General features: G+C 43.3%; 1 pseudogene; it reads left to right on the top strand.

The window, feature by feature from the left end:
• Nucleotides 1-24,940, top strand: part of LOC112074879 (cyclin-dependent kinase-like 5) — a 68,499-nt pseudogene that overhangs the window by 35,524 nt on the left and 8,035 nt on the right.

Here is a 24,940-nt window from a genome sequence, read left to right as displayed (position 1 = left end):
CTCRTATGAGCCCCTCCTTTATAGTAGAATCCTAAAACCAGTATCTAAAGACGGTGACATCTAGTGGAAGCCCTAGGAAGTGCATGCACATCCATAACTAACAGGGATTTCAATAGGCACTGTTTTGAAAATCGATTTCTCACTTCCTGTTTGGATTTCTTTTCAGGGTTTTGTCTGCCATATGAGTTCTGTTATACTCACAGACATCATTCAAACAGTTTTAGAAACTTCAGAGTGTTTTCTATCCAATCCTACTAATACTATGCATATATCAGCATCTGGGACAGAGTAAGTGGCAGTTCAGTTTGGGCAATTCATCCAAAAGTGAAAATGCTGCCCCCTATCCTTAAAAAGTTAACTCTATTTCTTGAACTGCATTGTTCGTTAAGGGCTTGTAAGTAAGCATGTCACAGTAAGGTCTACACCTGTTGTATTCAGCATTTCACAGTAAGGTCTACACCTGTTGTATTCGGCAAATGTGACAAATACGATTTGATTTGATCTATATGTTTTTAGTCTACTATAGTGCGAGTCTGTTTGTTGGTTGGTTGCAGTCTCTCCCTCCCTGCACCCTGTGTCACACGCTCACGGTACGTCCCCTCCCCGCCTGCTCTTAACCCCCTACTCACCCTCTCCCGCCCGCCTCTAGCTTTTTATCAGCTCCGGTTAATAAAGTAGCTTTAAAAATTACTTTTCTGCTGCTTCCCTCACTCGGATCGGATCTGGATCCGACCAGGTCTATACGGAATGGGTATTGTTATCCTTGGCTCCATTAGGAACATGTCTCTATATTTTTTTTTATGTATTTATGCATATTGGGTTCGAGTGGGAAAGCCCTGGGTCCATTTCGCAACGGGTCCATCTTTTTGGACCGATGAAGTCCTTTACTATGTATCTATAACCTGTAGTGTTTTCTTCCTTATGTGTGTCTAATGTTTTGTGGTGTTTACTATGTTGTTATGTTGTTGCTCCACAGTGCCGTCCCCGCGGCCAGATAACGGAGGTCAGGGCAGCAGGGGGACAGGAGGGGGGACAGTGGACGGAAGCACCTTGCCCAACCATCCCAAACGCCAGCCGGCCTTTGACCCCTGGTGAGGCACTGGGGATGCTTCATTGCAAATGACACCCTTTTCCCTATATTAGGGTTGGGCAACTAGCAGACGTTTTTTGGGGGGGTGGGGGGCTCATCTTACTGTTACGAGTTAGAATAGTGGAATACACAAGGTGCAATTTTGAAATGTGGTTGTGCATCAGCAGTTTTTCTCTTGTTATGTCTGTCACTGAATGTCACTAAACTGAAAGTCAGTTAGCATTTTTTAGATTGGTAAGTTAGTCTAGCGGCCAGCTATCTAAACTTCAAATTAATGTCCGCGGGGCCCCAATTGATTTTGTTAGTCAATCTCACTCAGATATCATATTAAAAATAGCAGATATTTCTCTCCACCCTATGTCAAAAAGTGTAGAATCGCAGGAAATGTGTTATAAAATTGCTAAATCTTCTCTCGGCACATGGCAAAATGAGCAGAATCACATGAAATTTCAATAAAATTTAAAAGTCTTCTCTTCACCGGATGGCAAAATTGGTAGAATTGCATGAAATTAGTTAAAAAAGTCAAAAATCTTCTCTCTCCCCATGACAAAATCAGTAGATGTCACGCCCTGACCTGAGATATCTCTGTTTTCTTTATATTTTGGTTAGGTCACGGTGTGACTAGGGTGGATACGCTAGTTTTGTATTGTCGAGGGGTTTTGTATTGTCTAGGGGTTTTGTATGTCTAGGGGTTTTGTATGTCTAGGGGTTTTGTATGTCTAGGTATTTGTATGTTTATGGTGGCCTGATATGGTTCCCAATCAGAGGCAGCTGTTTATCGTTGTATCTGATTGGGGATCATATTTAGGTAGCCATTTCCCTTTGGTGTTTGTGGGTTCTTGTTCTATGTTTAGTGGCCTGTCTGCACTATTCATATTAGCTTCACGGTTCGTTTTGTTAGTTTGTTCAGTATTCTTTCTTTAATTAAAAGAAGAATGTACGCATACCACGCTGCACCTTGGTCTCCTTCATATGACGAACGTGACAGTAGAATTCCATATATATATTTTTTTAAATAGCTAAATCTTCTCTCCATCCCAATGTAAAATGAATAGAATTGTATGAAATTAGTACAAAAAAATGTAATTATTTATAAAATTGCTAAATCTTCTTTCCTTCCGTTGACAATATGAGTAGAATTGCATGAAGTGAGACATTTACTCAATCTTGTCTTCACCGGATGGCAAAATGAGTAGAATGTATGAAATGAGTTATACATTTGCTAAATCTTTCCTCTGCCTCATTGCAAAATGAGTAGAATCACATGAAATTTGCTATAAAATTTCAGTCTTCTCTTCACCGGATGGCAAAATTAGTAGAATTGCATGAAATGATTTATTAAATTGCTAAATCTTCTCTCTGCTCTGTTGTAAAATTAATAGAATTGTTTGAAATTAGTAAAATAATTGCTAAATATTCTCTCCATTCCATTGTAAAATGAGTAAAATTGCATGCAATTATTTATAAAATTGCCAAATCTTCTCTCCTCTCCATGGCAAAATTAGTAAATTATATGACATGTGTTATACATTTGCTAAATCTTCTCTCTGCCCCATGGCAAAATGAGTAGAATTGTATGTAATTAGTTATAAAATGCTACATCTTCTCACTGTCCCATGGTAAAATGAGTAGAATTGCATGAATTGTGTAAAAAAATTGCCACGTCTCCTCGCTGTCTCGTTGTAAAATGAATAGAAATGAATGTAATCCTGCTAAATGGCGCCGACGGAGATGGTCGCCTTGCTTCGCGTTCTTAGGAAACTATGACGTTTTTTTATTTTTATGTATTGTTTCTTACATTTTTACCCCAGGAAATCTTAAGTCTTATTACATACATCCGGGAGCAACTATTGGATATAAGAGCAACGTCAACTTACCAACATTACGAACAGGAATTCGACTTTCCCGAAGCGGTTCCTCTGTTTGGACCACCACCCAGGACAATTGATCTGATCCCAGCAGGCGACCCAAAACAATGGCGCCGCAGAAGGTGCAGATGGAGCAGCCTTCTGGTCAGGCTCCGTAGACGTGCACATCGCTCACCGCTCCCGAGTATACTACTCGCAATGTCCAGTCTCTTGACAACAAGGTAGACGAATTTCGAGCAAGGGTTGCCTTCCAGAGAGACATCAGAGATTGTAACATTCTCTGTTTCACGGAAACATGGCTTTCTCTGGATATGTTGTTGGTATTGGTACAGGCACCGGGCTTCTCCATGCAGCGCGTCGACAGAGATAAACACTTCTCTGAGAAGAGGAAGGGTGGGGGTGTATACTTTATGATTAACGACTCATGGTGTAATCATAACAACATACAGGAACTCAAGTGCTTCTGCTCACCCGACCTAGAATTCCTTACAATCAAATGCCGGCCATTTTACCTACCAAGAGAATTCTCGTCAGTTATAGTCACAGCTGTGTACATTCCCCCTCAAGCGAACACCAAGATGGCCCTCAAGGAAATTCACTGGATTCTATATAAACTGGAAACCATATATCCTGAGGCTGCATTTATTGTGGCTGGGGATTTTAACAAAGCAAATGTGAGAACAACGCTACCTAAATTCTATCAGCATATGGATTGCACGACTCGCAGGGCTAATACTATCGACCACTGCTACTCTAACTTCCGAGATGCATACAAATCCCTGCCCCGCCCTCCCTTTGGCAAATCCGACCACAATGCTATCTTGCTCGTTCCGTCTTATAGGCATAAACTTAAACAGGATGTACCAGTGATGAGAACCATTCAACGCTGGTCTGACCAATCGGAAGCCATGCTTCAAGATTGTTTTGATCACGTGGACTGGAATATGTTCCGGTCAGCCTCAGAGAACATAATCAACCTACACGCTGACTCTGTGAGTGTGTTTATAAAGAGTGCATTGGAGATGTTGTGCCCACTGTGACTATTAAAACCTACCCTAACCAGAAACTGTGGATGGATGGCGGCATTCGCACAAAACTGAAAGCGCAATCCACCGCACAACCATGGAAAGAGATCTGGAAATATGGCTGAATATAAACAGTGTAGTTATTCCCTACGCAAGCAATCAAATAAGCGAAATGCCGGTACAGGGACAAGGTGGAGTCGCAATTCAACGGCTCAGACATGAGACGTATCTGGCAGGGTCTACAGGAAATCACGGTCTACAAAAACAGCCCCGTCACGGACACCGACGTCCCGCTTCCAGACAAACTAAACACCTTCTTTGCTTTGAGGATTAAACAGTGCCACCGTTGCGGCTCGCTAACAAAGACTGCATCCCCTCGCTCTCCTTCTCCGTGGCTGATGTGAGTAAATCATTTAAACTTGTTAACTCTCGCAAGGCTGCTGGCCCAGACAGCATCCCTAGCCGCGTCCTCAGAGCATGACCAGACCAGCTGGCTGGTGTGTTTACGGACKTATTCAATTGCTCCCTATCCCAGTCTGCTGTCCCCACATGTTTCAAGATGGCTACTATTGTTCCTGTACCCAAGAAGGCAAAGACAACTGAACTAAATGACTACTGCCCCGTAGCACTCACTTCTGTAATCATGAAGTGCTTTGAGAGACTAATCAAGGATCATATCACCTCCACCRTACCTGCCACCCTAGACCCACTTCAGTTTGCATACCGCCCCAACAGGTCCACAGGCGACGCAATCACACTGCACACTGCTCTATCCCATCTGGACAAAAACTATACCTATGTAAGAATGCTGTTCATTGACTACAGCTCAGCATTCAACATCATCAAGCTGGAGACCCTAGGTGTCAACCCCACCCTGTGCAACTGAGTCCCGGACTTTCTGATGAGCCGTCCCCAGGTGGTAAAGGTAGGAAACAACATCTCCACTTTGCTGACCCACAACAATGGGGCCCCACAAGGGTGTGTGCTCAGCCCTCTCCTGTACTCCCTGTTCACCCACGACTGCGTGGCCATGCACGCCTCCAACTCAATCATCAAGTTTGCAGACGACACAACAGTAGTGGGCCTGATCACCAACAATGATGAGACAGCCTACAGGGAGGAGGTGAGGGCCCTCGGAGTGTGGTGTCAGGAAAACAACCTCTCACTCAACGTCAACAAAACAAAGGAGATGATCGTGGACTTCAGGAAACAGCAGAGGGAGCACCCCCCTATCCACATCGACGGGACAGCAGTGGAGAAGGTGTAAAGTTTTAAGTTCCTGGGCGCACACATCACAGACAAACTGAAATGGTCCACCCACACAGACAGCATGGTGAAGAAGGCGCAACAGCGCCTCTTCAAACTCAGGAGGCTGAAGAAATTTGGCGTGTCACCCAAAACACTGACAAACTTTTACAGATGCACAATCGAGAGCATCCTGTCTGGCTGTATCACAGCCTGGTACGGCAACTGCACCGCCCTCAACKGCAAGGCTCTCCAGAGGGTGGTGCGGTCTGCACAACGCATCACRGGGGGCAAACTACCTGCCCTRCKMGACACCTACASCACCCGATGTCACAGGAAGGCCAAAAAGATCATCAAGGACAACATCCACCCGAGCCACTGCCTGTTCACACTGCTATCATCCAGAAGGCAAGGTCCGTACAGGTGCATCAAAGAGACTGAAAAACAGTTTCTAATCTCAAGACCATCAGACTGCTAAACAGCAATCACTAACTCAGAGAGGCTGTCGTCTACATTGAGACCCAATCACTGGACACTTTAATACATGGATCACTAGTCACTTTAAACAATGGCACTTTAAATAATGCCACTTTAATAATGTTTACATATCTTACATTTCTCATATCACATGTATATACTGTGTTTTATACCATCTACTGCACCATCGCTCATCCATATATTTATATGTWCATATTCTCATTCACGCCGTTAGATTTGTGTGTATTAGGTAGTTGTTGGGGAAATGTTAGATCACTTGTTAGATATTACTGCACTGTCGGAACTAGAAGCACAAGCATTTCGCTACACTCACATTAACTTCTGCTTACCATGTGTATGTGACCAATAAAATTGTATTTGATTTCATAAAATTGCTAAATCTTCTTTCTGTCTCATGGCAAAATGAGTAGAATTGTATGAAATGTGTTAAAAAAATGCTAAATGAGTAGAATTGTATGAAATATGTTATAACATTTCTAAATCTTCCTTCCGCCCCATGTAATGGGGGTAATGCAGTAGTAGCTTATCCCCAAGGGGTATAATACAGAGCCTTCAGAAAGTATTCACACCCCTTGACTTTTTCCACATTTTGTTGTTACACACTGAATTTAAAATGGATTACATTTTGATATTTTGTCACTGACCTACACAGAATACCCAATAATGTCAAAGTGGATTTATGTTTTTCACATTTTTTACAAATTCTTTCTAAATGAAAAGCTGAAATGTCTTGTATTCAACCCCTTTGTTATGGCAAGCCTAAATACATTCAGGAGTGGTACATTTGTTTAACAAGTCACATAATATGGTGCATGGATTCACCGCACCCCACATACAATTATCTGTAAGGTCCCTCAGTCGAGCAGTGAATTTCAAACACAGATTCAACCACAAAGATCAGGGAGGTTTTCCAATGCTTTGCAAAGAAGGGCACCTCTTGGTAGATGGGTAAAAATAAAAAAAAGCATACATTGAATATATCTTTGAGCATTGTGAAGTTATTAATTACACTTTGGATGGTGTATCAATACACCCAGTCACTACAAAGATACAGGCGTCCTTCCTAACTCAGCTGAAGGAGAGGAAGGAAACCGTTCATGGATTTCACCATGAGGCCAATGGTGACTTTAAAACAGTTAGAGTTTAATGGCTGTGATAGGAGAAAACTGAGGATGGATCAACAACATTGTAGTTACTCCACAATACTAACGTAAATCTACGCTGGAGTTGCTTACCAAGAAGACAGTGAATGTTGCTGAGTGGCCGAGTTGCAGATTTGACTTAAATCTACTTGAATATCTATGGCAAGACCTGGAAATGGTTGTCTAGCAATGATCAACAATGAATTTGACATTGCTGGACGTAATTTGAAAAGAATAATGGGCTAATGAATGTTGTACAATCCAGGTTTGGAAGGTTCTTAGAGACTTACCAAGAAAGACTCACAGCTGTAATCACTGCCAAAAGTATTTACTCAGGGGTGTGAATACTAATGTAAATGAGATATTTCTGTATTTCATTCTCAATAAATTAGCAAAACATGTCTAAAAACATGTTTTGACTTTGTCATTACGGGATATTGTGTGAAGATGGGTGAGATTTTTTTTTATTGAATCCATTTTGAATTCAGGCTGTAACACAACAAAAGTTAGAGTACATTACAGCTCGGACTGTTCCTTCATTAGTCAAATCAAATATATTTATAAGGCCCTTCTTACATCAGCTGATATCTCAAAGTGCTGTACAGAAACCCAGCCTAAAACCCCAAACAGCAAGCAATGCAGGTGTAGAGTCCTCTTGTCCATCCAGTTACAGTACAGCTTGGACTGTTCCTTCATTAGAGTCCTCCTGTGCGTCCTGTTACAGTACAGCTTGGACTGTTCCTTCATTAGAGTCCTCCTGTTTGTGGCGTCCTGTTACAGTACAGCTTGAGACTGTTCCTTCATTAGAATCCTCCTGTGCGTCCTGTTACAGTAACAGCTGGGACTGTTTCCTTCATTAGAGTCCTCCTTTCTGTCCAGTTACAGTACACTTTTGGACTGTCCCTTCATTAGAGTCCTCCTTTCTGTCCAGTTATAGTACAGCTTGGACTGTTCCTTCATTAGAGTCCTCCTGTCCGTCCGTTACAATTACAGCTGGGACTGTCCCTTCATTATAGTCCTCCTTTCTGTCCAGTTACAGTACAGCTTGGACTGTTCCTTCATTAGTCCTCAAGTCTGTACAGTTACATTACAGCTTGGACTGTTCCTTCATTAGAGTTCCTCTGTGCGTCCTGTTAACAGTACAGCTTGGACTGTTCCTTCATTAGTCCTCAAGTCTGTACAGTTACAGTAACAGCTTGGACTGTTCCTTCATTAGAGTCCTCTTGTCCATCACTGTTACAGTACAGCTGGGACTGTTCCTTCATTAGAGTCCTCAAGACTGTACAGTTACATTACAGCTTGGACTGTTCCTTCATTAGAGTCCTCCTGTGCGTCTTGTTTACAGTACAGCTTGGACTGTTCCTTCATTAGAGTCCTCTTTCTGTCCAGTTACAGTACAGCTTGGACTGTTCCTTCATTAGAGTCCTCTTGTCCATCGTTACAGTACAGCTTGGACTGTTCCTTCATTAGAGTCCTCCTGTCGTCCTGTTACAGTACAGCTTGGACTGTTCCTTCGTTAGAGTCCTCCTGTCCGTCCTGTTACAGTACGCTTGACTGTTCCTTCATTAGAATCCTCCTGTGCGTCCTGTTACAGTACAGCTGGACTGTTCCTTCATTAGAGTCCTCCTGTCTGTCCTGTTACAGTACAGCTTGGACTGTTCCTTCGTTAGAGTCCTGCTGTCCGTCCTGTTACAGTACAGCTTGGACTGTTCCTTCATTAGAGTCCTCCTGTCCGTCCTGTTACAGTACAGCTTGGACTTTCCTTCATTAGAGTCCTCCGTCTGTCCAGTTACAGTACAGTAAGCTTGGACTGTTCCTTTCATTAGAGTCCTCTTGTCCATCCGTTACAGTACAGCTTGGACTGTTCCTTCATTAGAGTCTCCTGCCGTCCTGTTACAGTACAGCTTGGACTGTTCCTTCATTAGAGTCCTCCTTCCGTCCTGTTACAGTACAGCTTGGACTGTTCCTTCATTAGAGTCCTCCTGTGCGTCCTGTTACAGTACAGCTGGGACTGTTCCTTCATTAGAGTCCTCCTGTTGTCCAGTTACAGTACAGCTTGGACTGTTCCTTCATTAGAGTCCTCCTGTCCGTCCTGTTACAGTACAGCTTGGACTGTTTCCTTTCATTAAGAATCGCTCCTGTGCGTCCTGTTACAGTACAGCTTGGACTGTTCCTTCATTAGAGTCCTCCTGTCGTTCTGTTACAGTACAGCTTGGACTGTTCTTTCATTAGAGTCCTCCTGTCCGTCCTGTTACAGTACAGCTTGGACTGTTCCTTCGTTAGAGTCCTGCTGTCCATTCAGTTACAGCGCAAACAGCCACCTTTGCCTTGATGACAGCGTTGCAAACTCTTGGATTCTCTCAACCAGCTTCACCTGGAATGCTTTTTCCAACAGTCTTGAAGAAGTTCCCACATATACTGAGCACTTGTTGTTCAGTTACAGTCCAGCTTGGACTGTTCCTTCATTAGAGTCTTTCTGTCCGTCCAGTTACCGTACATTACAGCTTGGACTGTTCCTTCATTAGAGTCCTCTTCTCCGTCCTGTTACATTACAGCTTGACTGTTCCTTCATTAGAGTCCTCAAGTCCTGTCCAGTTACATTACAGCTTGGACTGTTCCTTCATTAGTCCTCAAGTCTGTCCAGTTACATTACAGCTTGGACTGTTCCTTCATTAGTCTCAAGTCTGTCCAGTTACATTACAGCTTGGACTGTTCCTTCATTAGAGTCCTCAAGTCTGTACAGTTACATACAGCTTGGACTGTTCCTTCATTAGAGTCCTCCTTTCTGTCCAGTTACAGTACAGCTTGGACTGTCCCTTCATTAGAGTCCTCCTGTCCGTCCTGTTACAGTACAGTACAGCTTGGACTGTTCCTTCATTAGAGTCCTCCTGTCCGTCCTGTTACATTACAGCTTGGACTGTTCCTTGATTAGAGTCCTCTTCGTCCAGTTACAGTACAGCTTGGACTGTTCCTTCATTAGAGTCCTCCTGTCGCGCCCTGTTACAGTACAGCTTGGGACTGTTCCTTCATTAGAGTCCCTCCTTTCTGTCCAGTTACAGTACACTTTGGACTGTCCCTTCATTAGAGTCCCTCCTTTCTGTCCAGTTAATAGTACAGCTTGGACTGTCCCTTCATTAGAGTCCTCCTGTCCGTCCTGTTACATTACAGCTGGGACTGTCCCTTCATTATAGTCCTCCTTTCCATCCAGTTACAGTACAGCTTGGACTGTTCCTTCATTAGTCCTCAAGTCTGTCCAGTTACATTACAGCTTGGACTGTTCCTTCATTAGAGTCTCAAGTCTGTACAGTTACATTACAGCTTGGACTGTTCCTTCATTAGAGTCCTCCTGTCCGTCCAGTTACAGTACAGTACAGCTTGGACTGTTCCTCTCATTAGAGTCCTCCTTTTCTGTCCAGTTACAGTACAAGCTTGGACTGTCCTTCATTAGAGTCCTCCTGTCCGTCCTGTTACAGTTACAGCTTGGACTGTTCCTTCATTAGAGTCCTCCTTCTGTCCAGTTATAGTACAGCTTGGACTGTCCCTTCATTAGAGTCCTCCTTTCTGTCCAGTTACAGTACAGCTTGGACTGTTCCTTCATTAGAGTCTCCTGTCCGTCCTGTTACAGTCAGTACAGCTTGGACTGTTCCTTCATTAGAGTCCTCCTGTCCGTCCGTTACATTACAGCTTGGACTGTCCTTCATTAGAGTCCTCCTTCTCTGTCCAGTTACAGTACAGCTTGGACTGTTCCTTCATTAGAGTCCTCCTGTCCGTCCAGTTACAGTACAGCTTGACTGTTCCTTCATTAGATCTCCTGTGCGTCCTGTTACAGTACAGCTTGGACTGTTCCTTCATTAGAGTCCTCCTGTCGTCCTGTTACATTACAGCTGGGACTGTTCCTTCATTAGAGTCCTCCTGTCCGTCCTGTTACAGTACAGTACAGCTTGGACTGTTCCTTCATTAGAGTCCTCCTGTCCGTCAGTTACAGTACAGCTTGACTGTCCCTTCATTAGAGTCCTCCTGTCGCGTCCTGTTACATTACAGCTGGGACTGTCCCTTCATTAGAGTCCTCTGTCGTCCTGTTACATTACAGCTGGGACTGTCCCTTCATTAGAGTCCTCCTGTCCGTAAGTCAGTACAGCTTGGACTGTTCCTTACATTAGAGTCCTCCTGTCCATCCTGTTACATTACAGCTGGGCTGTCCCTTCAATAGAGTCCTCCTGTCCGTCCTGTTACAGTACAGTACAGCTTGGACTGTTCCTTCATTAGAGACCTCCTGTCCATCCTGTTACAGTACAGTACAGCTTGGACTGTCCTTCATTAGAGTCCTCCTGTGCTCCTGTTACAGTACAGCTTGGACTGTTCTTCATTAGAGTCCTCCTGTCCGTCTGTTACAGTAAAGCTTGGACTGTTCCTTCGTTAGAGTCCTGCTGTCCGTCCTGTTACAGTACAGCTTGGACTGTTCCTTCATTAGAGTCCTCCTGTCCGTCCTGTTACATTACAGCTGGGACTGTCCTTCATTATAGTCCTCCTTCTGTCCAGTTACAGTACAGCTTGGACTGTTCCTTCATTAGTCCTCCAGTCTGTCCAGTTACATTACAGCTTGGACTGTCCCTTCATTAGAGTCTCCTTTTGTCCAGTTACATTACAGTTGGACTGTCCCTTCATTAGAGTCCTCCTTTCTGTCCAGTTACAGTACAGCTTGGACTGTTCCTTCATTAGTCCTCAAGTCTGTCCAGTTACATACAGCTTGGACTGTCCTTCATTAGAGTCCTCCTTGCTGTCCAGTTACATTACAGCTTGGACTGTCCCTTCATTAGAGTCCTCCTTTCTGTCCAGTTACAGTACAGCTTGGGACTGTTCCTTCATTAGTCCTCAAGTCCTGTCCAGTTACATTACAGCTTGGACTGTCCCTTCATTAGAGTCCTCCTTTGTCCAGTTACATTACAGCTTGGACTGTTCCTTCATTAGTCCTCAAGTCTGTCCAGTTACATTACAGCGTGGACTGTCCCTTCATTAGAGTCCTCCTTTCTGTCCAGTTACAGTACAGCTGTGGACTGTTCCTTCATTAGTCCTCGTCTGTCCAGTTACATTACAGCTTGGACTGTCCTTCATTAGAGTCCTCCTGTCCGTCCTGTTACAGTACAGCTTGGACTGTTCCTTCATTAGAGTCCTCCTTCTGTCCAGTTACAGTACAGCTTGACTGTCCCTTCATTAGAGTCCTCCTTCCATCCTGTTACAGTACAGTACAGCTGGGACTGTCCTTCATTAGAGTCCTCCTGTCCGTCCTGTTACAGTACAGCTGGACTGTCCCTTCATTAAGTCCTCCTTTCCATCTGTTCAGTACAGTACAGCTGGACTGTCCCTTCATTAAGTCCTCCTGTCCGTCCTGTTACAGTACAGCTGGACTGTCCCTTCATTAGTGCCTCCTATCCTGTCAGTACATACAGCTGGACTGTCCCTTCATTAGAGTCCTCCTGTCTCCGTTACAGTACAGCTTGGACTGTCCCTTCATTAGAGTCCTCCTGTCCGTCCTGTTAAGTACAGCTTGGACTGTTCCTTCATTAGAGTCCTTCCAGCTGTATTGTGTTCTCTCCATCAATAGGATGCGCCCAGAGATGGTGGTGATGAACCAATCAGAGCCGACCAAAGAAAAGGAGAAGCAGGCTTCTTCAAGCAATAAAGAAGAAGAAGAAGAAGTCCCAAACGGTGGGTGTTGTTCTCTTCTGTAATGTTATGGTCTGCCATACCCTCTGGAGTTAACAGTCTAGTGTGTTGTCAATGTACTACTTAATATGTCATACATATTGTACAGTACCAGTCAAAAGTTTGGACGCACCTTCCTCATTCCAGGGTTTCTTTTATTTTACTATTTTCTATATCGTAAAATAATAGTGAAGACATCAAAACTATGAAATCACACATATGGAATCATGTCGTAACCAAAAAAGTGTTAAATAAATAAATATATTTGAGATTCTTCAATGTTGCCACCCTTTGCCTTGATGACATCTTTGCACACACTTGGCATTCTCTCAACCAGCTTCATGAGGTAGTCACCTGGAATGCATTTCAATTTACAGTGTGGCCTGGAATTTCTTTACTTCTTAATGCGTTTGAGCCAATCAGTTGTGTTGTGACAAGGTAGGGGTGGTATACAGAAGATAGCCCTATTTGGTAAAGACCAAGTCCATATTATGGCAAGAACAGCTCAAATAAGCAAAGAGAGAACGACAGTCCATCATTACTTTAAGACATAAAGGTCAGTCAATCTGGAAAATGTCAAGATCTTTGAAAGTTTCTGCAGCGATATGCCATCCCATCTGGTTTGGGCTTAGTGGGACTATCATTTGTTTTTCAACAGGACAATGACCCAACTGTGTAAGGGCTATTTGACCAAAAAGGAGAGTGATGGAGTGCTGCATCAGATGACCTGCCTCCATAATCACTCAACCTCAACAATTGAGATGGTTTGGGATGAGTTGGACCACAGAGTCATGTGGGAACTTCTTCAAGACTGTTGGAAAAGCATTCCAGGTGAAGAGAATGCCAAGAGTTTGCAAAGCTGTCATCAACGCAAGGTTGGCTACTTTGAAGAATCTAAAATCTAAAATATATTTAGATTATTTAACACTTTTTTGGTTACTACATGATTCCATATGTGTTATTTCATAGTTTTGATGTCTTCTCTATTATTTTACAATGAAGAAAATTGTAAAAATAAAGAAAACCCTTGAACGAGTAGGTGTGTCCAAACTTTTGACTGGTACTGTATGTGTCTTTACGTATGTGTAGTATCTCTACATAAAGCTTAAGTTATACTATATATCTCAGTGTTTCCTTCTTTGGCCTCTGCTTCCTTCCATATCTTGTATGTTACCATGACAAAGACACCTCATACAGTATATGTTGTTGTTGCCCATCTTTCCCTGCAGTGGTTCTTATATTGCAGACGCGCTCCCAGACAGAAGGACTCCCGTCATGAAGAAATGTATTTCCCCCCTCTGTAACTCAAATAATAACATAAAGCACAGCTCCTCAGTGATGGTGCTACCTGTTGTCTCTTCTCCCATGGTGTATCTCCTCTCTAACAGTACTAGTCTAAACCCCATGGAACCACTGTCATCACCGCATGCTGACAATTAACATCATGAATCAACTCTAATTCATCTCCTCTGGTCTCTAATCATTATGATCCTTATGAAACTAGAACCAACCAGATCCATCAAACGCTCAACCAGGACGTCATCAGGAGGTTAGTATGTAGACCTAGTGTACTCTTATAGTGCACTTTAATCACATAGCTAGACACATGCTACTTGGTCATGATGTCATCATGAGAGCCCTATTGGAGCGTTCAAACAAAATGGAACCAACACAATTCACTGTAAAGGTGATTTATAATATGGTGTTACGGTCACATGGATGAATCTCTATCAAAATGTTTCTATCCAGACAGACAATCTGACCAGACAGGGCCTTCAGAAAAGGTTATTTCAGTCACTTCATGGACTGTTTGTTGGGTAGTTTACCTTTCCTGTCCTCATTCTGGGGTCTACGGGATTCTGATTCGGTTGTCACCTGTGACTCCAGCTGTACAGGCAGGCAGCTGACAGCATGCGGAGATGTCGGGGTGAGGAGGGAAGGGTGAGGGGGCGGCGGGATAGTCTTGCATGGTTAAGAACTGGAAATCTTGAAGGTGCACATTATCTTCCCTGCTGTACCCAGAATACTCCCCCTGCTGTACCCCAGAATACCCCCCCTGCTGTACCCCAGAATACCCCCCCTGCTGTACCCCAGAATATCCTCCCTGCTGTACCCCAGAATATCCTCCTGCTGTACCCCAGAATATCCTCCCTGCTTGTACCCAGAAATATCCTCCTGCTGTACCCCAGAATATCTCTGCTGTACCAGAATATCCTCCCTGCTGTACCCCAGAATATCCCCCCTGCTGTACCCCAGAATATCCTCCCTGCTGTACCCCAGAATATCCTCCCTGCTGTACCCCAAAATTATCCCCCTGCTGTACCCAGAATATCCTCCCTGCTGTACCCAGAATATCCCCCCGCTGTTACCCCAGAATATCCCCCCTGCTGTACCCCAGAATATCCCTCTTGCTGTACCCAGAATATCCTCCCTGCTGTACCCCAGAAATCCTCCTGCTGTACCCCAATATCCCCTGCGGTACCCCAGAATATCCTCCTTGCTGTACCCCAGAATATCCTCCCTGCTGTACCCAGAATATCCCTCCTGCTGTACCCCAGAATATCCTCCTGCTGTACCCCAGAATATCCCCCTGCTGTAACCCCAGAAAATATCCTCCCTGCTGTACCCCAGAATATCCTCCCTGCTGTACCCACAGAATATCCTCCCTGCTTGTACCCCAGAATATCACCATGCTGTACCCCAGAATATCCTCCCCTGCTGTTACCGCAGAATATCCCCCCGCTGTACCCAGAATATCCCCCCTGCTTACCCCAGAATATCCCTCCTGCTGTACCCCGAGAATATCCTCCTCTGTTACCCAAACTCCGTGACCCCAAGAAATCCCCCACTTACCAATACCCCCCTGCTGTACCCCAGAATATTCCCCCTGCTGGCCCCAGATTCCCCCTGCTGTAACCCACAGATATCCTCCCTGCTGTAACCCCAGGATATCCTCCCCTGCTGTACCCCAGAATATCCTCCCTTGCTGTACCCCAGAAATATCCTTTCCTGCTGTACCCCAAATATCCTCCTGCTGTACCCCAAGAATATCCCTCCTGCTTTACCCCCAGAATATCCTCCCTGCTGTACCCCAAATATCCACTCTGCTGTACCCCAAGAAATATCTCCTCTGCTCTACGCCAGATTATCCTCCCTATTGTAATGCCAAATATCCCCTGCTTGTACCCTAGAATATCCCCCCGCTGTAACCCCACGAATATCCCCCCGCTGTACCCAAGTCCAAACCGCACACTTATAGCAATAATGGTAACTAATTAGGGGGTACTTACAGTCCAACCCACACCTTGTAGCATAATGGTAACTAATTTAGGGACCTATTTACAGTCCAAACCCACACCTTTGTAGCATAAATGGTACTATTTAGAGCCTATTACAGGTCCAACCTACACCTTGTAGCATAATGGTAACTATTTAGGGACTATTACAGTCCAACCCAACAGCCTTGTAGCATAATGGTAACTATTTAGGGACTATTACAGTCCAACCGCACACCTTTATATGCATAATGGTAACTAATTAGGGACTATTAGCAGTCCAACCCCAACCTTGTAGGCATAATGGTAACTATTTAGGGACTATTTACAGTCAACTAACCCACACCTTGTAGCATAATGGTAACTATTTAGGGAGCATTAAAGTCCAACCCCACACCTTGTAGCATAATGGTAACTATTTAGGGCTATTACAGTCCAAACCCAACACCTTATGGCATAATGGTCAAACTATTTAGGGACTATTACAAGTCCAACACCACCTTGTGGAATAATGGTAACTAATTTAGGTGACTATTAACAGTCCAACCCACACCTTGTGGCATAATGGTAACTATTTAAGGGACTAATTAACAGTCCAACCCACACCTTGTACATAATGGTAACTATTTAGGGACTTATTACAGCCAACACAACACCTTGTAAAGCTAATGGTAACCTATTTAGGGACTATTACAGTCCAACCACACCTTGTAGCATAAGTGGTAAGATATTTAGGGAGCCTAATTACAGTCCGCAACCCACACCTTGTTAGCATAATGGTAACTATTTATGGACTATTACAGTCCAACCCACACCTTGTTAGCATAATGGGTAACTATTTAGGGCCTATTACAAGTCCAAACCACAACCTTGTAGCATAATGGTAACTATTTGGGGCCTATTACAGTCCAACCCACACCTTTGTAGCTAATGGTATACTAATTTAGGGACTATTACAGTTCCAACCCACACCTTTGTAGCATATGGTAACTATTTAAGGGACTATTTAAGTCCAACCCACACCTTGTAGCAGTAATGGGTAACTATTTAGGGAACTATTACAAGTCCACCCACACTTGTAGCATTTGGTAACTTTTTAGGGACTTATTAACAGTCCCAACCCACACGCTTATAGCATAATGGTAACTATTTTGGGACTAATTACAGTCCAACCTACACCTTGTGGCATAATGGTAACTAATTTTAGGGACTATTAACAGTCAACCCACAACCATTTTTTTTTCTTGTGGCATAATGGTAAGTATTTAGGGACTATTACAGTCCAAACCCAACACCTTTGTTAGCATAATGGTAACTATTTAGGGACTATTACAGTCCAACCCACACCTTGTAGCATAATGGTACTATTTAGGGACTATTACAGTCCAACCCACACCTTGTAGCATAATGGTAATATTTAGAAGCCTATTACAGTCCAACCTACACCTTGGTAGCATAATGGTAACTATTTAGGGACTATTACAGTCCAACCCACACCTTGTTGCAATTAATGGTAACTATTTAGGGAACTATATACAGTGCCAAACCACACCTTGATAGCATAATGTAAACTATTTAAGGGCTATTACAGTCCAACCACACACTTGTAAGCATTAAGGTAACTATTTTTAGGGACTATTACAAGTCCCAACCCACACCTTGTAAGCATAAATGGTAACTTATTTAGGGACTATTACAGCCAACCCACACGCTTGTAGCATAATGGTAACCTATTTAGGGCCTATTACAGTCAACCCACACCTTTGTAAGCATAATGGTAACTATTTAGAGCCTAATTACAGTCCCAACCTACACCTTGTAGCATAATGGTACTATTTAGGGGCTATTACAGTCCAACCCACACCTTGTAGCATTAATGGTAACTATCTTAGGGAGCTATTAACAGGGTCCAACCCACACCTTTTAAGCATAATGGTAAACTATTTAGGGACTATTACAGTCCAACCCACAACCTTGGTAAGCATAATGTAACTATTTTAGGGACTAATTACAGTCAACCCCACAACCTTGTAGATAAGTGGTAACTATTTAGGGGACTATTACAGTCCCCCAACCCACACCTTGTAGCATAATGGTAACTATTTAGAGCCTATTTTACAGTCCAACCTACACCTTGTGTATTATAATGGTAAACTATTTAAGGGACTATTAAGTCCAACCCACACCTTTTGCAAATAAATGGTAACTATTTTAGGGACTATTACAGTCCAACCCACACCCTTGTAAAGCATAATGGTAACTATTTAGGACTATTACAGTCCAAACCACACTTGTAGCATAATGGTAACTATTTAGGGACTATTACAGTCCAACCCACCACACCTTCTAGCATAATGGGTAACTAATTTAGGGACTATTACAGTCCCAACCCACACCTTGTAAGCATAATGGTAACTATTTAGGGACTATTACAGTCCCAACCCACACCTTGTAGCATAATGGTACTATTTAGGGACTATTACAGTCCAACCCAACTTGTAGCATAATGGTAACATATTTAGGGACTATTACAGTCCAACCCAACCTTTTAGCATAAATGGTAACTATTTAGGACTATTACAGTCCAACCCAGCAAACCTTGTAGCAATAATGGTAACTATTTAGGGCCTATTAACAGTCCCAACCCACACCTTGTAGCATAATGGTAACTATATTTAGGGACTATTACATCCAGACCGCACACCTTGTAGCATAATGGTAAAACTATTTAGGGTATTACAGTCCAACCCACACATTGTAGCATAACTGGTAACTATTTAGGGGCTAATTACAAGTCAAAACCCTACACGCTTGTAGCATATGGTATATTTAGGGACTATTAAGTCCATACCCACACCTTGTAGGCATATGGTAACTATTAGGGACTATTACAGTCAACCCACACCTTGTAGCATAAATGGTAATATTTAGAGCCTTATTACAGTCCAACCCACACCTTGTTAGCATAATGGTAAGCTATTTAGGGACTATTTAAGTCCAACCCACACCTTGTAGCATAATGGTAACTATTTAAGGACTATTAACAGTCCAACCTACACCTTGTATCATAATGGTAACTATTTAGGGACTATTACAGTCCAACCCACACTTGTAGCATAATTGTAACCTATTTAGGGACTATAATTACAGTCCAACCAACACCTTGTAGCATAATGGTTACTATTTGGGACTATTACAGTCCTCAACCCACACCTTGTAGCATAATGGTAACTATTTAGGGACTATTACAGTCCACCCACGACACGTTGTAGCAATATGGTAAACTATTTAGGGAGCTATTACAGTCCAACCCACCCTTGTAGCATAAATGGTAATATTTAGGGACATTACAGTTCAACCGCACACCTTGTAGCATAATGGTAACATATTTAGGGACTATTACAGGTCCAACCCACACCTTGTAGCATAATGGTAACTATTTAGGGACTATTAACAAGTCCCAACCCACACCTTGTAGCAATAATGGTAACTATTTAGGGACTATTACGTCCAACCTACACCATTGTACAATAATGGTAATATTTAAGCACTATTAAGTCCAACCTACACCTTGTACTTAATGGTAACTATTTAGGGACTAATTACAGTCACGCCACACCTTGTACGCATAATGGGTAACTATTTAGGGACTATTAAAGTCCGCAACCCACACCTGTGTAGCATAATGGTAACTATTTAGGGACTATTACAGTCCAACCTACACCTTGTAGCATAATGGTAATATTTAGGGACTAATACAGTCCAAACCCACCACCTTTGTAGCATAATGGGGTAACTATTTAGGGACATTACAGTAACCCAACACCTTGTAGCATAATGGTAATATTTAGGGACTATTAGCAAGTACAACCCACACCTTGTAGCATTAAATGGTAACTATTTTAGGGACTATTACAGTCCAACCCACCCTTATAGCATAATGTAACTATTTAAGGACTATTACAGTCCAAACCTAACACCTTGTATCATATGGTAAACTATTTAGGGACTAATTACAGTCCAACCCACACTTGTAGGATAATGGTTAACTATTTAGGGACTAATTACGTCCAACCCACACCTGTAAGCATAATGGTAAACTATTTAGGGACTATTACAGTCCAACGCACACCTTGTAGCATAAATGGTAACTATTTTAGGGACTTAATTACAGTCCAACCCACACCTTGTAGCATAATGGGTAACTATTTAGGGACTATTAACAGTCCACCCACACCTTGTAGCGCATAAATGGTAACTTATTAGGGACATTACAGTCCAACCCACCACAACTGTAGCATAATGGTAACTATTTAGGGGACTATTACAAGTCAACCCACACCTTTGTAGCATAATGGTAACTATTTTAGGGACTATTAACAGATATCCAACTACACCTTGTAGCATAATGGTAAACTGATTTAGGGACTATTACAGTCAACCCACACCTTGTAGCATAATGGTAACTATTTAGGGGCTATATACAGTCCACCCACACCTTGTACATAAATGGTAACTATTTTAGGGACTATTACAGTCCAACCGCACACCTTGTAGCAATTAATGGTAACTATTTAGGGACTATTACAGTCCAAACCCACACCTTGTAAGCATAATGGTAACTATTTAGGGAACCTATCAGTCGCAACCCAGCACCTTTATAGCCCATAATGGTAACTATTTAGGGACTATTACAGTCCAAACCCACACCTTGTAGCATAATGGTAACTATTTAGGGGACTATTACAGTCCAACCCACACCTTGTAGCATAATGGTAACTATTAGGGACTATACAGTCCAACCCACACCTTGTAGCATAATGGTAACTAATTTAGGACTATTACAGTCCAACCCCACACCTTGTAGCATAATGGTAACTATTAAGGACTATTACAGTCAAACCTACACCTTGTATCAAATGGTAACTATTTAGGGACTATTACAGTCCAACCCACACCTTGTAGCATAAAATGGTAACTATTTAGGGACTATTACAGTCCAAACCCACACTTGTAAGCATAATGGTAACTATTTAGGGACTATTACAGTACACCCCACACCCTTGTAGCATAAGGTAAACTATTTAGGGACTAATTACAGTCCCAACCACACTTGTAGCATAATGGTAACTATTTTTAGGGAACTATTACAGTCCAAAACCCACACGCTTGTAGCATATGGTAAAACTATTTAAGGGACTGATTACAGTCCACACCCAACACCTTGTAGCATAATGGTAACTATTAAAGGACTATTACAGTCCAACCCACACCTTGTAAGCATAATGTAAACTATTTGGGGCCTATTAAGTCGCAACCCACACCTTGTAGCATAATGGTAACTATTTAGGGACTATTACAGTGCCGGAACCCACACCTTGTAGCATAATGGTAACTATTAGGGACTATTAACAGTCTAAGCCCACACCTTGTATCATAATGGTAAACTATTTTAGGGACCTAATTAAACAGTCCAAACCCACACCTTGTAGCATAATGGTAACTAATTTAGGGACTAATTACAGTCCAACCCACACCTTGTAGGCATAATGGTAACTATTTAAGACTATTACAGTCCAAACCTAACACTTTTGTATATAATGGTAACTATTTAGAGCCTATTACAGTCGCAACCCACACTTGTAGCATAATGGTAACTATTTAGGGACTATTACAGTCCAACCACACCTTGTAGCATAATGTTAAAACTATTTAGGGACTATTACAGTCCAACCCACACCTTGTAGCATATGGGTAACTAAATTTGGGAACTAATTACAGTCCAACTACACCTTGTAAGCATAATGGTAACTATTTAAAGGGACTATTACAGTCCAACCCACACCTTAATAGCATAATGGTAACTATATTTAGGGGCTATTAACAGTCCAACCCAACACCTTGTAGCATATGGGTAAACTATTTAGGACTATTAAGTCGCAACCACACCTTGTAGCATAATGGTAACTTTTAGGGGCTATTACAGTCCAAACCCACACCTGTAGCATAAATGGTAACTATTGTAGGGACTATTTCACAGTCCGCAACCCACACCTTATAGCAATAATGGTAACTAATTTAAGGACCTATTAACAGTCCAAACCACACCTTGTAGCATAAATGGTAACTATTTAAATGAATCACAAGGAGCGAGCACAATGGATCCATCCATTATCACAGGAGACAAATAACATACACAAGGAAGGAAGACGGAGGTCTATCCTGCAGACAGAAGCCCAGGTAGCTGTGGGGCCGGCAGGAAAGTCAGACAGGCGCTTTATGGAAGGTTGAATATTTCTGCATGATACAATAGATTTTGATGAATATGTCAAACTCATAATTTTTCTTCTCAGTAAAGGTGACAAATGCTCCTCTAATACCATTATGCCCACTAGAAATTCCTCCTCTCTTTCTTGTCAAATATGATATGGATGACCAAGTAGGAGCTAGACAGACAGACAGCAGAACAGACATAGCCCTGTCTCCCACTCTCCTCTGTTTTCTGGGTTTGCAGGGGGAATGTTCTGGGTTTTGCAGGGGGAATGTTCTGGGTTTGCGAGGGGACATGTTCCTGGGTTTGCAGGGGGAATGTTCTGGGTTTGCAGGGGGAAATGTTCTGGGTTTGCAGGGGGAAGATGTTTCTGGGGTTTGCAAGGGGAGATGTTTCTGGTTTGCAAGGGGGATGTTCTGGGGTGGCAGGGGGGATGTCCTGGGGTGGGCAGGGGGAATGTTCTGGGGTGGCAGGGGGAAGTTGTTCTGGGGTGGCAGGAGGGAATGTTCTGGGGTTGGCAGGGGGGGATGTTCTGGTTTTGCAGGGGGAAATGTTCTGGGTTTTGCAGGGGGAATGTTCTTGGTTTGCAGGGGGGAATGTTCTGGGGTGGCAGGGGGGATGTTCCTGGGGTGGCCAAAAAAAAAGGGGGGATGTTCTGGGGTGGCAGGGGGGATGTTCTGGGGTTCCAGGGGGGATGTTTGGGTTTGCGTTGGGGAAATGTTCCTGGGGTGGGCAGGGGGGATGTTCTGGGTTTTGGCGTTGGGAATGTTCTGGGTTCAGGGGGGATGTTCGTGGGTTTTGCGTTGGGAATGTTCTGGGGGTTCCAAGGGGAAGGTTCCTGGGTTTCTGGGCTGAGTGGGTGAAGTCTATACGTCTGACTCTGTATGGGGGAATAGGTCCCAGGTGACGGGGCCCGGATCACATGGCCGTCCAGAAGTCCACCCGGTCATGGGTCTCAGAGCAGCCGCCACCGGACCAGGAGCGGGACCAATCACGGGAGAGAGACCAGAGACCAATCACGGGACAGAAACTGGCCGTCAGAAAAAATTCTTGATGCACACTGTCAGGTAAGCCAAATATGGTGGATAAATTAAGAATGGTTCACTCAAGCCGTGCAGTTATGGTTTACTTAACTGGGTGGATCTCCCATAGACACCAATGCGATAGCAAGCTGGGTTTGGTCCTGATTAGTTCATTGACTGTAAATGAAACCGACACAGACAAGGCGGTGGGATGTCTCTTCTTCGTCTCTGGAAAACCCTGACCTCTAAAACCCGCAACCCACCTATCTCCTATCCTGAGCAATGTCCAACTGCCTATGGATCCTTTTTCTAAGATCGTTAATGTTAAAAATAAATAATTGAATGCTAGGAGTCTGGCATGGAAGAATATTGGAAGGATTTACAGCCTTAAAGGGCAGTGGGTGGGTGTTGGTTTTCTGTTAGGGTTTGGTGGGTGTTGGGTTTCGGTTAGGGTTAGTGTGTATTTGGGTGTTTGGTTTTCCCTAGTTAGGATTAGGTGTGTAGGTGGGTGTTGGTTTCTGTTAGGGTTAGGTGTTGTAGGTGGGTGTTTGGTTTTCTAGTTAGGGTTAGATGTGTAGGAGGGGTGTTGGTTTTTTCTGTTAGTTTTAGGTGTTTAGGTGGGTGTTTGGTTTCTGGTTAGGATTAGGTGGGTGTTGGTTTTCTGGTTAGGTGGGTGTTGGTTTTCCTGGTTAGGGTTAGGTGGGTGTTTGGTTTTCTGGTTAGGGTTAGGTGTGTAGGTGGGTGTTGGTTTTCTAGTTAGGGTTAGGTGTGTAGTGGGTGTGTGGTTTTTCTGGTTAGTGTTTTGGGTGTTTAGGTGTGTGTTGGTTTTCTGGTTAGGTGTGGTAGGTGGGTGTTGGTTTTTCTTGGTTTAGGGTTAGGTGTGTAGGTGGGTGTTGGTTTTTCTGGTTAGGGTTAGGTGTGTAGGTTTTCTGGTTAGGGTTAGGTGGGTGTTGGTTTTCCGGTTAGGATTAGGTGTGGTAGGTGGGTGTTGTTTTTTGGTTAGGGTTATGTGGGTGTTCATTTTCTGGTTAGGGTTAGGTGTGTGTTGGTTTTCTGGTTAGGGTTAAGGTTGTGTGTTGGTTTTCTGGTTAGGGTTAGGTGTTAGGTGGGTGTTGGTTTTCTGGTTAGGTAGGTGTGTAGGTGGGTGTTGGTTTTTCTGTTAGGTTAGGTGGGTGTTGGTTTTCTGGTTAGGGTTTGGTGGGTATTGGTTTTCTAGTTAGGGTTATGTGTATTGGTGGGTGTTTGGTTTTTCCTGTTAGAGTTAGGGTGGGTGTTGTTTCTGGTTAGGGTGTAGGTGGGGTGTTTGTTTTTCTGGTTAGGGTTAGGTTGGGTGTTGGTTTTCTGGTTAGGGTTAGGGTTGTAGGTGGGTGTTGGTTTTTCTGGTAGTGGTTAGGTGTGGTAAGGTGGGTGTTGGTTTTCTGGTTAGGGTTAGGTGGGTGTTGTTTTCTGGTTAGGGTTTAGGTGGGTGGTTGGATTTCTGGGTGGGTTAGGTGTGTAGGTGGGTGTTGTTTTTTTGGTTTAGGGTTATGTGGGTGGTTGGTTTTCTGGTTAGGGTTAGGTGTGTAGGTGGGTTTGGTTTTCTGGTTGTGGTTAGGTGTGTAGGTGAGGGTGGTTGGTTTTCTTGTTAGGGTTAGGTGGTGTTGGTTTCTGGTTAGGGTTAGGTGGTGTTGGGATTTCTGGGTAGGGTTAGGTGTGTAGGTGGGTGTTGTTTTTTTGGTTAGGGTTATGTGGGGTGTTCATTTTCTGGTTAGGGTTATGTGGGTGTTGGTTTTCTGTTAGGTTAGGTGTGTGTTGGTTTTTC

Source organism: Salvelinus sp. IW2-2015, unplaced genomic scaffold (genome assembly GCF_002910315.2).
Source record: "Salvelinus sp. IW2-2015 unplaced genomic scaffold, ASM291031v2 Un_scaffold2862, whole genome shotgun sequence".
Lineage (NCBI taxonomy): Eukaryota > Metazoa > Chordata > Actinopteri > Salmoniformes > Salmonidae > Salvelinus > Salvelinus sp. IW2-2015.
Note: the sequence above shows the minus strand (reverse complement) of the source record. Positions and strands in the feature narration are given on the sequence as shown.